General features: G+C 40.0%; 1 protein-coding gene across 1 annotated transcript in view; it reads right to left on the bottom strand.

The window, feature by feature from the left end:
- MYH10 (myosin heavy chain 10) overlaps positions 1–16,450 on the bottom strand; it is a 129,134-nt gene that overhangs the window by 112,212 nt on the left and 472 nt on the right. The window lies entirely within an intron of this gene.

Below are 16,450 nucleotides of genomic sequence, written 5' to 3' on the forward strand. Positions count from 1 at the left end.
ATTCCAGTGTGTTTAAGAGAAAACAAACAATTCACCTGTGTTTAAGAGAAAACAGACAACCCTATGTAATAAGGAGATCATTATCCAGAGGATTCAGAGAAAGAAATTACCAGTGGAAATTATCTACAAAATCAGCTAAAAGGAAACTTTAGGAAACAGTGTTATAGCTGCAACCAAATTTAATATAATATGGATTCTACATACCGGAACAGAAATGCATAAGGAAAAAAGAGGTGACGAAAGCAAGGAAGAACTGTAAGGAATAATCTGAAATTTAAAAAAGTTAAAATTCACAGTGGAGAAAAAAGGGCCGAATGGATATCAGGAAATCAAGTGATAGAATGGACACATTCTCAGAGGGTGTCTTTCTTTCTTTCCATTAATTTTTATTTATTATTATTTTAGTTTAAATTCTTTATTGTTGAAAGTATTACATGTCTCCTTTTTTGCCCATTGACCTCTCCCCACCTGCTCCCGGCCTCACCCTCCTACTGTCTGTGTCTATTGGTTATGCTTATATACATGCATACAAGTCCTTTAGTTGATCTCTTCCCTCAGAGGGTGTCTTTCTTAAAGAAAAATAGAACAAGTGTAAAATAATAAAAAGAGGCAGATAGATAAAACCAATAAAAATATTTAGAAGACAGATGAATATGGAGAGAAGAGAAAGGATAAATAAATATTAATTACTATCATTCCTTTGGAGGGAAACAGGTTAAAACTGTAAAAAGAATAATAAACTAGAAAACTGTGTGTGCATGTGGGAGGAAGGGTGTATATATAGATTAAAAAGAATCCATCGAGACAATAAACACACAAGGAGTGGTGGTGGTACACTGGCATCATTTTGCAGCCCCTAATAAAATAATTGATCTGGACAGCGCTCACCACTGGCTACTAAAAGCCTTAGGTGAATGGCAGACGAGGACACTCCCAATACACAAACAGGGCTGCCAAAATCCAAACTGACCACTAACTCACTGGTCAATCTCAACATCACAAAGTGAAAGACACCCTGGCATTATTGCCTCCTGAACCCGAACCTGTTCAAGCCTCTAGAACCAATCAGTACTTTATAGGAAGCGCCACAGGAATGAATCAATAAAATACAAAATATGAGAAATTCTACAGCACAATTGACCTTGTCCTTCAAATTAAAAAAAAAAAAGGGGGGGGGACATATAGATTAGAAGAGACATAACCACCAATTACGATATACATTGACCTTGTTTGGATCCTGAAATGAATAGACCAACTATAATAAACATTTATGAAACATAAGGAAAATCTGAAAAATGAATATTTGATGATACAGAAGTAGTGTTCTTTCTTTTTTAGGCAGCTAATAAGTCACCAATCCCAAAAACTAATGCTGAGAAGCAAGAAGCTGAGCAGAGCTTTCAGCAGAATGCAAGGCTGGGAGGAGAAAATGCAGTTTGGGTAACCCACGAGAAGGTGAACACCTGGGCTTTCAGCTCATGCCCTGGTGGCTACATCCTCAGAGTTACCAGAAACAGACCAGCCTGCACCTCGTTGGGAAGGATGGCAATCACTGATTGTCTACAGGTGCTAGCCCCCGTGGCCCGCCCAAAGAGTTCTAGAATGAGCTTACTGTCCTCCAGAGCCTCAAATTACCTTCACAATTTCTCTATACAATAACTGGCAGGGAAGGCAACAATTATGACTATAGTAAAATACAAGACAAAATCTGGATCCCCTGTGAGCCTATTTTTATTGCCGTGTATTATTACCTTGGATAATAATATATATTTTCAAATAGTTAAGACATGATTGAGAATTCTGACAGAGAATTGGAAACTATTAAAAGAAAACTCAAATGAAAATTCTAAAATTAGAAAACAGAATAACTGAAATAAAGAATTCAATAGATGTGTTTAACAGCAAATGAGATACAGCTGAAGAAAGAGTTAGTTGACATTTTATTTAGAAGCAAATATCCAGACTGAAGCCTGGGAAAAAAACAGGAATATAGAAAAATGTGACAGATATATGGGACATGATGAAAAGGTCTGAAAGACAAGGTATCTGATTCCAAGAAGAAAAGAGAGAATGGAGCAGAAGCATATCTGAAAAGATAAAGGCTAAGAATTTTCCAGAACTAACAAAAGACATCAAGCCACAGATTCAAAAATGCTATGAATTCCAATCAGAATATGTTAAAAAAAAACACCTTACCTTAGCACATGAGAGTAAAACTGCTGAAAGCCAAAATCAAAGAGAAAATTTTAGAAATAGCCAGTGGGGAAAAAGAGATTATCTTCAAAAAGAAATAGCAATAAAACTCTAAGCTGAATTCTCAACAGAAAAAAAAAAGATGAAGGGAGAACATCTTCATAGGCTGAAAGGAAATAATTGCCAGCTTGAAATTCCAAATCCAGGGGGGAAAAGAACTTAAAAAATCAAGATGAAATACAGACACTGTCAGACAAATAGAGACCCCTTTTTAAAAGGAAGATAGAAGCTAAGAGATGTAGGAAGAAAAAAAAAGCAATAGGAAGTAAGTGAATAAACCTAAATGGATGCCAACCAAGAAGGAATAAGCCTCTTGTGGGATTAAAATACAGAGAATTAGCCCAGCTGGTGCAGCTCCGTGGCTGAGCACTGACCTATGAACCAAGGTCACAGTTGGATTCTGGTCAGGGCACATGACCAGGTTGTGGGCTCGATCCCCAGTAGGGGACATGCAGGAGGCAGCTGATCAATGATTCTCTCTTCATCACTGATGTTTTTCTCTCTCTCCCTCTTCCTTCCTCTCTGAAATCAATAAAAAATAAGTAAGTAAATAAAATAAAATACAGAGAATTAAACAGCAGTGGCACATAACTTTGTGAGGGAGGAGTAAGTGGAGTTCAAGTGCTCTGAGGTCTAAGCTAACACTCATGTCAGACAACGCTGCATTAACTAAAAATGGAAATCATGATGATTCACCAGAAAGATATAAACATTTTACATTTGTACATATCTTATAACGTAACTTCAACAGCATATAGCAAAAATTGACAGAACTAAACAGAGAAGCAAAGATTTTAACGGTAGTAAGGAACAAGCAGATAAAAAAATCTGAGAACATGCAAGATTGAATGACACTGCACATACAAGAGACACTACATCCAGTAACTGCAGCATACATGTTTTTCAAGGGCATGATGACCTCTTATCCAAACTGATCATATGATGAACTATACAGCAAGTCTAACAAATTTCAAAGGACTACAACTATTCCGGTTATGGTCTCTGACCAAGGGGGGATTATATCAGAAATAACGGAATAAACCTAAAAATCCCTTTATGTTTGGAAATTAAGCAATTTACTTCTAAATAACCCATGGGAGCAACAAAGACATCCTCATTATTTTGAACTGAATGAACAATAAAAACACATATTAAAACCTGTAGAATAGTGCTAAAGCTTTTACCTTAGCATGAAATGTATAGCCTTTAAAGTACATATTAGAAATGACTAGCTGAAAAAAAAAAAATGATCTAAATCTCCATCTCAAAAATGAGAATGAATAAATTAAACCCACAGAAAGTACTGTAAAAATCTCTCTATATAAAACCCTAATATGCGGAACAATCGAACAACTGGTCACTATGACGTGTGCTGGCCACCAGGAGGTGCATGCGGAACATGGTGGGTGTCGGCAGCAGGCAGCAGAGCGTGGAACATGGTGGGCATCAGCCACGGTGGGATGGTGGAGCAGGTGAGCGAGAGCGCCAGACCAAGGCAGGGCGCCAGTCGCTGTCATCAGGGCAAACCTCGATGGTTACTGAAAATTCTTTGCTCCTGCGCGCCACGGTCCCACTGGGCACTCACACCTACTGCCGGTGCTGGAGCCGCTGCTCACACCCACTGCCAGTGCCCGGCGCCAGTCCCAATCGCTCGAGGGTGCAAGCGGTGGCTGCTGGCCCCGATCGCCCTTGAGGGCTTCTCCACCTCCCTCTGCTCCTGAGGGGGGACTGGGGCAGCAGCCACCGCTCGCACCCACTGATGATGACAGCCTCGCTCACACCCGTTGCTGGTGCCAGCCCCAATTGCTCTGCGCCGTCAGTGGGTGCAAGCGGGGCCAGCGTGGTCAGCACGTGGGAGTGGCGGCAGTGGGAGCAGGGCTGCCCTGCCGGCAGACAGGGGACCCAGGGGCCACGGCGGGAGGGGCCACGGAGGACAGGTTGAGACCTGCCCCTGTGCCCAGCACAGCCTTGTGACCCACAGTGCCTTTCAAGGTGCAGGAATCCGTGCACTGGGCCCCTAGTATAATATAAACAGAGCCACTTTAAAATGGCGTCAGCTACATCCCAGAGGAGCTGAAGGTCTTCTGCCTCAACCCTTTGGAATGTTAAAATAGGGCAAATAACCAGTACTTATCTCCAACAACTGTTTACAAAGATAACAAGAAATCTGATATGACTACCAGACTGATGACTTCCAGACTGAAAAGTAAAAAACATTTTTAGAATTAGAGCCACTAGTTAATCTGCGCCTACAGAAATGCCTTCCGCCTTTTGGTGTGACTGTTCCCCGTTCCTTTCTAATAAATGCCCCTTGCCTTTGTCTCCTAATGGGAATTCTATTTGGGCTAATCCCTAAGTCAGTGCTTTCCAAATAGCTATTTTTTTTATCTCAAAAGAAACGCTTGTTGCCTCTCACTTTGGCCTTTATTTTTAGGTTAACAGTACCGCTGTGGCCACTTAATGAGAAGGATACACCTGAGAAATGTGTTGTTAGGCGACTGCATCCTCATGCAAACATCATAGAGTGCATTACACAAACCTAAGTGGTATAGCCTACTCCACACCTAGGCTATGTGGTGCAGTCTATTGCTCTCTAGACTCCAGAGTCTAGAGGAGGAAAAATAACTTTCCTTCTTACTGGGTTCGTGGCTGAGACATCCCTGTGATAAGAGATTAAAAGGAGAAAACAAAAAAAGTTTAGTAATATGTGTACCTCCTGTATACATGGGAGAGAGCCAGGAAAACAGTAATTTGCCAAAATGACTGAAGCCACTACTTAATTACTATCTTCAGCTGAAAACAAAAGAGGATAGATAGCCCTAGTCGGTTTGGCTCTCAGTGAATAGAGTGTCAGCCTTCGGACCAAAGGGTGCTGGGTTCAATTCTGGTCAAGGGCTCCTTCTAGGCCTGGGCCCTGGTTGGGGCTCATGCAGGAGGCAACCAATAGATGTGTTTCTCTCACATTGATGTTTCTGCCTTTCCTTCTCTCTTCCACTCTCTCTAAAAATCAATGGAAAAATATCCTCAGATGAGGATTAAAAAAAAAAGAAAGAAAGAAAGAAAGAGGATATTGGGGTGGGGCAAGTCAGTTATGGGAGGTTATCAAGAAAAAACACAGTAAATAGGGTAAGGTTGTTCTGCAGATATAAATCTTCTGAATTGATAAGTTTTTCCAGAAATAAGGTCATCCCTCTCTACCAGGTACAGGAGGGAGGCGCTCTTACTAATGGAGATTTCCCTTACAAATTTGTTACCTTTACAAAAGGCAACTTCTACTTGGTTTTTCAGAGTTTCTCCCATGTCTGCTGTTTCTTAAAATTAGCCTAAAATAACCCTTAGGCCAAAGACACATATTTTGCGGTGTCAAATTCTGTTGCCCTATAAGCTCCTAGGATACAGACCTGTGCAGCATGTTACTGTATTGAATACTTAGGCAACTGTAACTCAATGGTAAGTATTTGTGAACTTCATTGTGCATTACACATTACCACCTCACTGGGTAATAGGAATTTTCAGTTCCGTTATAACCTTATGAGACCACTGTCATATATATATATACAGTCCATCACTGACCAAAACATCATGTGCAGATGACTGTAGAAAAAAAACACCCCAAATGTGTGAAGGTAGGTAGATAGGTAAAAAATAAGGTGGTTAGATGAAGGAGGAAGAAAGGAAGGGAGGGAGGGAAGGAGGGAGGGAGGGAGGAAAGAGAGGACCAACAAAGTCAGAAGTCTGTTCTTTGAAAAGACTAATACTGATAAATCTCTGATGAGCCTAATTTAAAAATAAAAAGGGTAGAACGAATTATTAGTATCAGGAATACGTGAATATCACTACAAATCCTACAGAAATAAGAGGATATTATGAACAAGTTTATGCCAATAAATTTGAAAATTTAGGTGAATTAGACAAATTCCTAGAAAAAATTATCAAAACTGATACAAGAAATTTAAAATCTGAAAAGTTCTATATTTATGAAAGAAAACATTCCCACAAAGAAAACTATATTGTTATTTTAAAAAGAAATAACATCAATCATATCCAAACTCTTTCAGAGAACACACAAACATAAAATATTACTCAATTCACTTTATAACGCCAACATAATCTTGATAGCAAAATAGGACAAGGACACTCAAGTCAGTCTCATTTACTGAAATACAGGGTGTCCCAAAAAAGTGTATACACACTTTAATAGCTGATAGGTCAAATTTGAAAATGAAATGTATTTTAATAAACACTGCCTTTATAATTATTCCAAGTGTGTGTATACATTTTTGGGGGACACCCTATATGTAAAATTCACAACAATCTCTCTATATAAAAGCCAGCAACCAGAACGGTGGAATGACCAGATCGACCAGTGGCTATGACGAGCACTGCAGCAGCCAACCAGCCTGATCCTGGCCCTGATTGGCCCCCAACACCCTGATCGGGGGAGGGGCTGGCCGGCCAACCGCCCTCAGCCCCTCCCCCTGTCCAGCCCCTTCTCTGATCGGCCCCAAAACTCTGATCGGTGGTGGAACCAGCCGGCCAACTGCCCACAGCCCCTCCTCCCCGCTGGCCCAGCCCAATGGGCCCCCATCGGGGTGGGACAGCTGGACCCCACCCATGCATGAATTCATGCACCGGGCCTCTAGTAACAACATAATCAGAAAAATCACACTATCACCCATGCAGGATAAAAACTAAGAGGAGAATGAAACTCCCTTTAATCTGATAAAAGAAGCAAAAACTATAGCAAACATCATTCTTTAAAAAAAGTTTTTGAATTTAATATTTAATTACAGTTGGCACACAATATATTAGTTTCAGACATACAACACAGTGATTAGACATTTATCTAGCTTACAAAGAAATCATCCTGAAAAGTTTAGTACCCATCTGATACAAAGTTATTACAGTATTATTGACTATATTCCCTATGCTGTACTTTATATCCCTGTGACTATTTTTATAACTAGAAAATTGTACTTCTTAATCCCTTTCACCCTTTTCACCTATCTCCCTAACCCTTCTCCCATCTGGTGACCATCAATTCTCTATTAGTTTGTTTTTTGGATTCTTTATGTAAGTGAAATAATATGGTATTTGTCTTTCTCTGTCTGACTTATTTCACTTAGTATAATATCCTCTAGGTCCATCCATATTGTCCCAAATAGCAAGAGTTCTTTCTTTCTTTTTTTTTAATGGCTGAGTAATATTCCATTGCAAACATCATTCTTAATGATGAAATGCTGAAAGCTTTCCCTCTGAGACAGGAATGATATAAAGATGCCTCCAATCACTACTTCTATTCAACATGCATTTACTGAATGAAGGTCCTGGACAGCGCAATAAAGCAAGTTAAGCCGAAGCCGGTTTGGCTCAGTGGATAGAGCGTCGGCCTGCGGACTGAAAGGTCCCGGGTTCGATTCCGGTGAAGGGCATGTACCTTGGTTGCGGGCACATCCCCAGTAGGAGATGTGCAGGAGGCAGCGGGTCGATGTTTCTCTCTCATCGATGTTTCTAACTCTCTATCTCTCTCCCTTCCTCTCTGTAAAAAATCAATAAAATATATTAAAAAAAAAAGACTTGGATTTAAAAAAAAAATAAAAATAAAATAAAGCAAGTTAAAGTGTGAATGGGAGAGGGGCTCTGTAGCAAGCCTGACAAGCTCAGGGACCATATAACCTAACCACATAGGATGATCTGATCATACATGTCCTAACTGGGCAGGTCATGAGGCATAGTCACACTGTGAGTTATAGATTCCTTAATCAAAGGTCCATCTTTGCCTTAAGGGAGCCCTGTCCATTGTTTTTGTGCATCTAAGATAACATACCCTTGGAATATCAGTCACCATCTTTTCCAGACCTCTCAGAGGCATAACCACCCACCTTCACAGGACAACCCCAAAACTCATTTTCTTGTTGTCCGTACCATCTCTATTTACTGTAAAAGTTAAATGCTAACTATCCTGTGCCCACTGATGTAAAACAAGTATGTATCTCTCCACTTTGCTTTTCATCCAATCCTAGAGACACCTCCCCCTGGCTTTCTCCCACCTCTTTGATCTACCACTAATGACTAATGGATAGCATGGAGTCTTCTCCTTTGATTCTAAAGTAGAAAAAAGAACTGCAAAAGTGTCATTCTTCAGAGTGTCACTCCTTTGAGATTTTGCTTGTGGGTCGGTCCTCAATTTTTTGGCTCAAACTCTTATAAAATTTATCTATAGGTTCTGACCTACTTTTGTTGACAAAAGAACTATATAAGAATTGGAAAGGAAACTGTCAGTATTTGCAGACAACACTGAGTGCATTCATGGAAAATCCAAAAGAATATCCAGCTGAACTATTATAATTAATAAATAAACTTACTGAGGTTAGTGATTATAAAGTTAAAATACAAAAATTAATTGTAAAAAACATAGCAACTGTATTTGTACATAATGGTAACAATTAAAAAGCAATATTTAGGACACCATTTTAAAATAGTACCTGAAAATCAAATACACAAAAATAAATTCAACAAAAGATGTACATGGTCTCTACAAAGGAAATAAAATATATTGAGAAAAATTTTAAAAATAAATAAATAGGTATATCCCTAAACTACAAGATCTCATTTTCCTCTAAATTGACCTATAGAATCAACAACTCCCAATCAAATTTCCAATAAGGGTATGTGTGTGTGTGTGTGTGTGTGTGTGTGTGTGTGTGTGTGTATGCACACACATAAAACTATAAAAACCAAGACAATATCTACTGGCTCATAGACAGGCACACAGACCCTGAAACATACTAAGGAGTCAACAAACTCATGAACACCTGGTTTATAACAAAGGTGGCACTTCAGAGCAGTGAGATAGGACTGTTTCAGTAAACAACACTGGTGACTTGGGGAGCCATTTGGAAAAAAAAAAATCAGTCTTACACTGTCCACAAAATCAATTCCAAATGGATCTGAGGCTGACCTAAAAAAAATTAATTAAAAAAAATATATATCATTGCCCTGGTTAGTGTGACTCAGTTGACTGGACATCATCCTGGGCACGGATGAAGCATGGCAGGGTTGTCGATTCACCTCCAGGTTAGGGCACATGCCCAGGTTTCGGCTTGATCCTCCCGTAGGGGGTGTGCAGGGGGCAGCCAATTGATGTTTCGCTCTCACATCAATATTTCTGTTTCTCCCTCTCCCTTCCTCTCTAAAAATAAATTTAAAAATCTAAACATAAAATCCTATATAATTAAAGGCTCATATCCAATTCGACCGAACTGCGGAATGACCGGTCGCTATGATGTGCACTGACCACCAGAAGGCAGATGCTCAACAGGAGCTGCCCCCTGGTGGTCAGTGCGTTCCCACAGGAGAAGCGCCGTTCAGCTAGAAGCTGGGCTCACGGCTGGTGAGCCCAGTGGTGGTGGCAGGAGCATCTCCCACCTCTGCAGCAGTGCTAAGGATGTCTGACGAACAGCTTAGGCCGAGCAGGCTCCCAGATTGTGAGGGTGCAGGCTGGGCTGAGGGACCCCCCTCACCGAGTGCACGAATTTTGTGCACCTGGCACGGCGCGCGCGCCCCCCCCCCCCCTCTATATATATATGTAATCAAACTCCTCTCTCCTCTGGCTTCAAACTGAGTTCAACCCATGGGAGACATTAGCAGGAGACTGAGGATGGGAGGAGGTAAAGACAGGTAATTTATTCCCCAGGATCTTCCCTGCCAGTTGTCATGAGTTATGGGCATCCCTCTTTAGGGGCCACAATTCCTATCAGGAAGCCCTTTCCATACAACTATCCTCTCCCAGTTGAGGTAAAGTTCTTTCCCATTACTTTTTTAAACACCAAGCTGTGTCAAGGGCTCTCAGCCATCACTAGTGCTGGATACTGTACAACTAGCATGTTTTCTAAACTCTATCCACGTGTTTCTAAATCGTCCCCTTAGTAAACTCTCAAAATACCTAGTTTGAGGGCCTTCTGTTTCCCGCTAGACTCTGACTAAATCAGGCATTACCTAAAAAAGCTCAAGATATGAGTTAAAAATATGCATATTCTCTAATCCAGGAATCCCACCGCTAGTTCTATACCTTACAGAAAGGCATGCTTATGTGCACTAGGTACATGTCCAAAGCTGTTCACTGAAGCAATCAATGTTCATGATGTTCCAGTTTCCAAACTGGAAAAAACAAATGTCCAAAAACATTTGGATTAAAGAAAAGGGTCAAAAATCTGAAATGGAATATTACATTCAAACAAAAATGAACAAAATATTCAAACTTTTTTATTTCAGGGCCGTTTTGTACTCTTAGAAAATGACTACAAAGATCTTTTGTTTTATATAACTGAGTTTTTAAAATGTACATGTATTCATTTTAAATAACAATGAATATGTGTTAATATAAGTAACATTTATAAAATTAACTGTTTTCTAAAAAGTAAAAAGACGGACAGTTTTATATTTTTGCAAATCTTATCTGGCTTAATAGAAAACCCCATTTTCATATCTGTTTCTACATTTAATCTGTTGTGACATTTTGTTTTGGTTGAAGTATGAAGAAAATCAGCCTTACACAGATATATAGTTGGAATGGGAGAAGTATTCTTACACTCTTTTCAAGTGATTGTGGATATTCTTCTTTGATACTATACCCAAACTCAACAAGTGATAATTTCTTAAAGATCAGAGGCAATGTACCTTCTGAAACCCTATCAATGAACTTCTCATACTGTTTTCATTAAAATCCAATGTCTTATCTTGCATGTTGAATGAAAGCTATTACCTATGCATGATTTTGTAATATCTACACACATCACTTGCAAAACATTGGTTCACATAATTATGCAAATCTTCTCAATGACGGCATTGCACCACTCTACGTCATAATCACATTTGTCTATCGAAACAGAAAGGTTAAGTAGTGATATCGAGTTCACAGTGGTAGACACGAGTTTCTCCAAATTTTAATTTTCATGTGAAAATTCAAATTTTATCATTGGCAACAAATACAATCAGTTGTTTTCTTTGAAGTGACAGGCTCACTTTATTTCTAAGAAAATATCTGCCAAACGCTGAAGTGGAAGTAACCAGAGTTTATCTATCAGCCACTCTATAAAATAAAAACAGTATTCTATTTTAAAAGTAGCAAATTTAGTCTGCAACTTAAATAATGACATGCCTTTCCTCAGGGCGACCACTGTAGTTCAACACGCAGCAGAAGTGCTTTATACATACTCACCACTTCATCACATGGAATATTCAAAAGACATGGACACAAGGGTTGAGAATTAATAAAATCAATAATTTATCTGCTTTATCAAAGACATTCTTCTTTTATTATTGTTACTTTTTTATTTTATTAAAGCTGGGGACAATGAGACAAGGAAGGGCTTAGGGTAGAAGAAGCAACAGGAGAGCCTAGACAGGGCTGCTTTGGGTCTCCAGAAATGTTACAGGAAAAAAATGAGCGGAGGCGGGGCTGCTGTCAGCTCTGGAAAGTCAGAGAAAAAGGGGCCTTGGAGACAGGTTGGGGGGTTAGCCCGGGGCCAGGCAGGGCTGTCCATAGCTCTCCTGGTTGCAAGTCTCATGGGCACCCTTAGAATTGAAGAGGTGCACGCCTGAGAGGGAAGGCATGGCGTGCTCCCAGGAGTGAGAGCACTAGCAAAGACATTCTTGAGTGAAACTGAATTAAAATGACCACTAGGTACAGTTTGGGGTCACCATCTTAATTCATGACAACGTGTCAGTGGATTTTCTTACCATTGTCTTTTCACTGTGGACATCACTGACAATGTCAACAGTGAAAAGGGCAAATAATCATGAAAATAGTTTTGACCACACGGATCCTGGGAAAGAGTCTTGGGGAAAAACCCTGGAGTCCATAGACCACAATTTGAAAACTACTAAATTATTCCAACACAAAGCAATATGGATGATCTTAAAAGGTAATGCTGAGCAAAAAAATAATAATAATAATAAATAATAAAAAAGAGGCAGAAAAGGCTATGTAAGATTCATTCACAAACAGGCAAAACTCAACTATATAATTATATTATTTAGGAATGTATACCTTGTTGATAAAACACACTGAGAGATTTTAAGATACTTCTCAGTAATTGATAGACCAAGCAGACAAAAATAAGGCTATAGAAGATTTAAACAATTAAAAATCTTAGTCATATACAGAATAGACCTTCAATAACAGAATATACCTTCTTTATAAACACATATAGAACTGTCAATATCTATATAAAGCAAGTCTCAACAAAAACAAAGAATGTATCATATGGACTATATTCTTTGACTGCAATGCAATTAATTTAAAAATAATAAAAAGATAGCCCTAGCCCAGTGGTCGGCAAACTCATTAGTCAACAGAGCCAAATATCAACAGTACAACGATTGAAATTTCTTTTGAAAGCCAAATTTTTTAAACTTAAACTATATAGGTAGATACATTGTTATTAACTTAATTAGGGTACTCCTAACCTGGCCTTTGCTAAAAACGTCCTCAATCTGAGGGGTCGACCTCAGCGAACATACCCCCACTTCTTCTAACGCCACTTCTTCAAAATAGACTCGCCCAGGCTGAAAACCGACTTCTGCGCATGGGCCATGAAGTTTCAATCGCACTGTACGTGCGCGCTCGCACATGGTATTTTGTGGAAGAGCCACACTCAAGGGGCCAAAGAGCCGCATGTGGCTCACGAGCCACGGTTTGCCGACCACTACCCTAGCCGGTTTGGCTCAGTGGATAAAGCGTCGGCCTGCAGACTGAAGGGTCCGGGATTCAATTCTGGTCAAGGGCACGTGCCCAGGTTGCAGGCTTGATTGCCAGTAGGGGGCATGCAGGAGGCAGCCAATCAATGATTCTTTCTCATCATAGATGTTTCTATCTCTCTCTCCCTCTCCCTTCCTCTCTGAAATCATAAAGATATATTTAAAAAAAATAATAAAAAGATAACTTAAAAACCAACATTTAGAAGTTTTAAAAGTATACTTTTAAAAGGTTCATAGATTAAAGAAGAAATCATAATAGAAATTAGAAAATATTTAGAACTAAATAATACAAATACTACAGAAAAAAACGTACGAGGTGAGCTAAAGCAGTACCAGGGGAGATATTCAGTATTTAAATGGTTTTTACTAGGGAAAAAAATTAATACTGGATGAGAAGTTGTATGTCAGGGAGATTAAATACAAAGAAAATATAAGGAAACTAAACCTGTGAATAATCAATTTTTGAAAATTGTGGACAAGATCCTCCCAGACCCCCACTTCTGCTGTGACCTTAAAACTTACAGAAAAACTCAGATTTCCCTTCTTTAAAGACCAAGGGGACCATGGTTTGAAAGCAAACTCAGAAAGTCACTCAGGTTATACTTGAGATAAGTGGGGAAAACTCAAACACAATAAAAGATACTTGCAAAGTTGTAGAAGTATTATAAAGCATGGCTACAAATAAAATGTCTTTTCTTTCACCCCTTCTTTTTATCCCACAATCTTCCCCTTTCTAGTTCCCTTCTCTCTCCTGGTTGCAGGTGCCTACAGGGTACAATGTGGGGAACGGAGTGAAGACTGGCAGAAAGAGTCTGGCTCCATTCCACAACGTTTTGGTTATGTCATCACATGGAGCCTTTCGCAAGTCACTGCACCAGGCATCATCCAAAATTGACCCACAACTCAAATCTTTGCTCACCATTACGATATGACCACAATCTCTTAGTTTTCCAGTTTTCTCTCTCCTTCATGGCCATTACCTTCACTCCAGACCCCTTTGATTTGTTTGACAAGAGAGAGAAGAGAAAGGAACTGTGCTAGCAGTGGAGACACACAGTGGTCAGGCTCTCCTGCCTTCATAGACCTGGGCAAGCCTACAAATGTGGCAAAACCAGGAAGACAAACAACCCAATTAAAAAATGGGCAAAGGACCTCAATAGACACTTCTCCAAAGTGGACATACAGATGGCTAAGAGACATATGAAAAAATGCTCAAAGTCACTGATCATCAGAGAGATGCAAATTAAAACGACAATGAGGTAGCATCTCACACCTGTCAGAATGGCTACCATCAACAAATCAACAAATGACAAGTGCTGGCGAGGATGCGGAGAAAAGGGGACCCTTTTACACTACTGGTGGGAATGCAGACTGGTGCAGCCATTATGGAAAACAGTATGGAGTTTCCTCAAAAAATTAAATATGAAACTGCCACTTGACCCAGTGATCCCACTTCCAGGAATATATCCTAAGAAACCCGAAATACCAATCAGAAAGAATATATGTACCCCTGTGTTCATAGCAGCACAATTTACAATAGCTAAGATCTGGAAAGAGCCAAGTGCCCATCAATAGACAAGTGGATAAAAAAGCTGTGGTATATTTATACCATGGAATACTATGCAGCAGTAAAAAAGAAGAATCTCTTACCCTTTGAGACAGCATGGAGGGACCTGGAGAGTATTATGCTAAGTGAAATAAGCCAGTCAGAGAAAGACAAGTATCACATGATCTCACTTATATGTGGAATCTAATTAACAAAATAAACCGATAAAGAGTGGATCCAGAGACATGGAAGCATGGAACAGAGTGCAGAATCTTGGAGGGAAGGCGGGAGAGGGTGGGTGGGTGGGAGGTGATCAACCAAAGAACTTGTATGCATATATAAGCATAACCCATGGACACAGATAATAGGGTGGGCAGGGGGACGGGGTGGGCTAGAGGGGGTCAATGGGGGAAAAAAGGGGAAATATGTAATACTTTCAATAATAAAGATTAAAAAAAATAATGGCAAAACCACACAGCCAGACAAAAATGTGGTCGCCATACATATTCTGTTATTCAGTCTCAGCCAGATCGTCAATGCTACTCTCCAATCGTCTCCTTATCTGTGGCTTATCTTCCAAACCTTCCCCATTCTCCTGGAGCCACCTTCCCAACCCTGGTGCCTCTTACTCCCTTACTTTCCATCCTACCTCATAGCAGGGGTGGGTGGGGGGAGAGAGTAAGAGAGAGACCTCGGGCTTCATTGAAATTTCTCTGGCAAAGGTCATGAATGAACTATTCATTTCTCAGATTTTCCCATGGCTAGCTCCCTCCTATCAGTCAGATTCTAGCTCAAATGCTACCTTCTCAGAGCCCTTCACTGACCTGCTGTGGAAAGTCTCCTACTTACTCTATCCCGTTTCATTCCCTGAGAGCAGTGGTTCTCAACCTTCTGGCCCTTTAAATACAGTTCCTCATGTTGTGACCCAACCATAAAATTATTTTCGTTGCTACTTCATAACTGTAATGTTGCTACTGTTATGAATCGTCATGTAAATATCTTATATGCAGGATGGTCTTAGGCGACCCGTGTGAAAGGGTCGTTTGACCACCAAAGGGGTCGCGACCCACAGGTTGAGAACCGCTGCCTTAGAGGGTGTATCACAAAGGCAAGAACCTATCCTGTCCACCACACTCTCCCCTGCAGGAGGTGCTCGGTACATATTCACCCAATAAACTAGTTCCTATGGTAGAGCTAGTTCTGATTGGTTGAAGTTCTGAATTGTGTATGAGCTTCAGTGTCACACTTCTTGCATAAAATTCTTTTCCAAATTCAGACCATTACAATGTCAACTTTTCTGTCTCCTTCTCTTCATTCTAAATCTAAGTTCTACCTACACCACCTTCTTTAAATCTTTGCCAATTGCATCTACCATCCCTTCAAACCTGTTTTGTCATTCTAGGTTTTTTTCAGGACTTGGCTTGCATTTTCCCTCTTCCTTACCCCTTATTATTTTCAATGACTTTTATATGGTCAGTGACTACAGCATCCGGATGTGTCAACTGCTAACCACAGGACAACCCCAGCCTCAATCTCACCCTGAACTGTTTCCTCTTAAAAACCTCAGTCTCATCTTTCCCATTTCCCTGCACCCAGTGAACTGGTTCTTGCCCTCCACTTTACAATTCTGGACTTACCCAGCATTTCCTACCAACTTGCTGTCTGTCTCCTACTATTAATGCACCTCTTAGTCCCATATTAAACTCCCTGGTCTTTCTGCCACATGCTTCCCCTATCTTATTATATTCCAGAGCACCACCACAAAAGTCTTCACATACCATTCAGTATATTTCATTAAAAAAAAATTTTATAGCAAAGCAAGACTTAGGGTAAGCAAGAGACTATCTTTAATAGAAATAACAGTGTTAAACAGAGAATGTGAATAGTCCA

The sequence above is a fragment of the Myotis lucifugus genome, unplaced genomic scaffold (assembly GCF_000147115.1).
Source record: "Myotis lucifugus unplaced genomic scaffold, Myoluc2.0 scaffold_420, whole genome shotgun sequence".
In the NCBI taxonomy this organism is placed as follows: Eukaryota; Metazoa; Chordata; class Mammalia; order Chiroptera; family Vespertilionidae; genus Myotis; species Myotis lucifugus.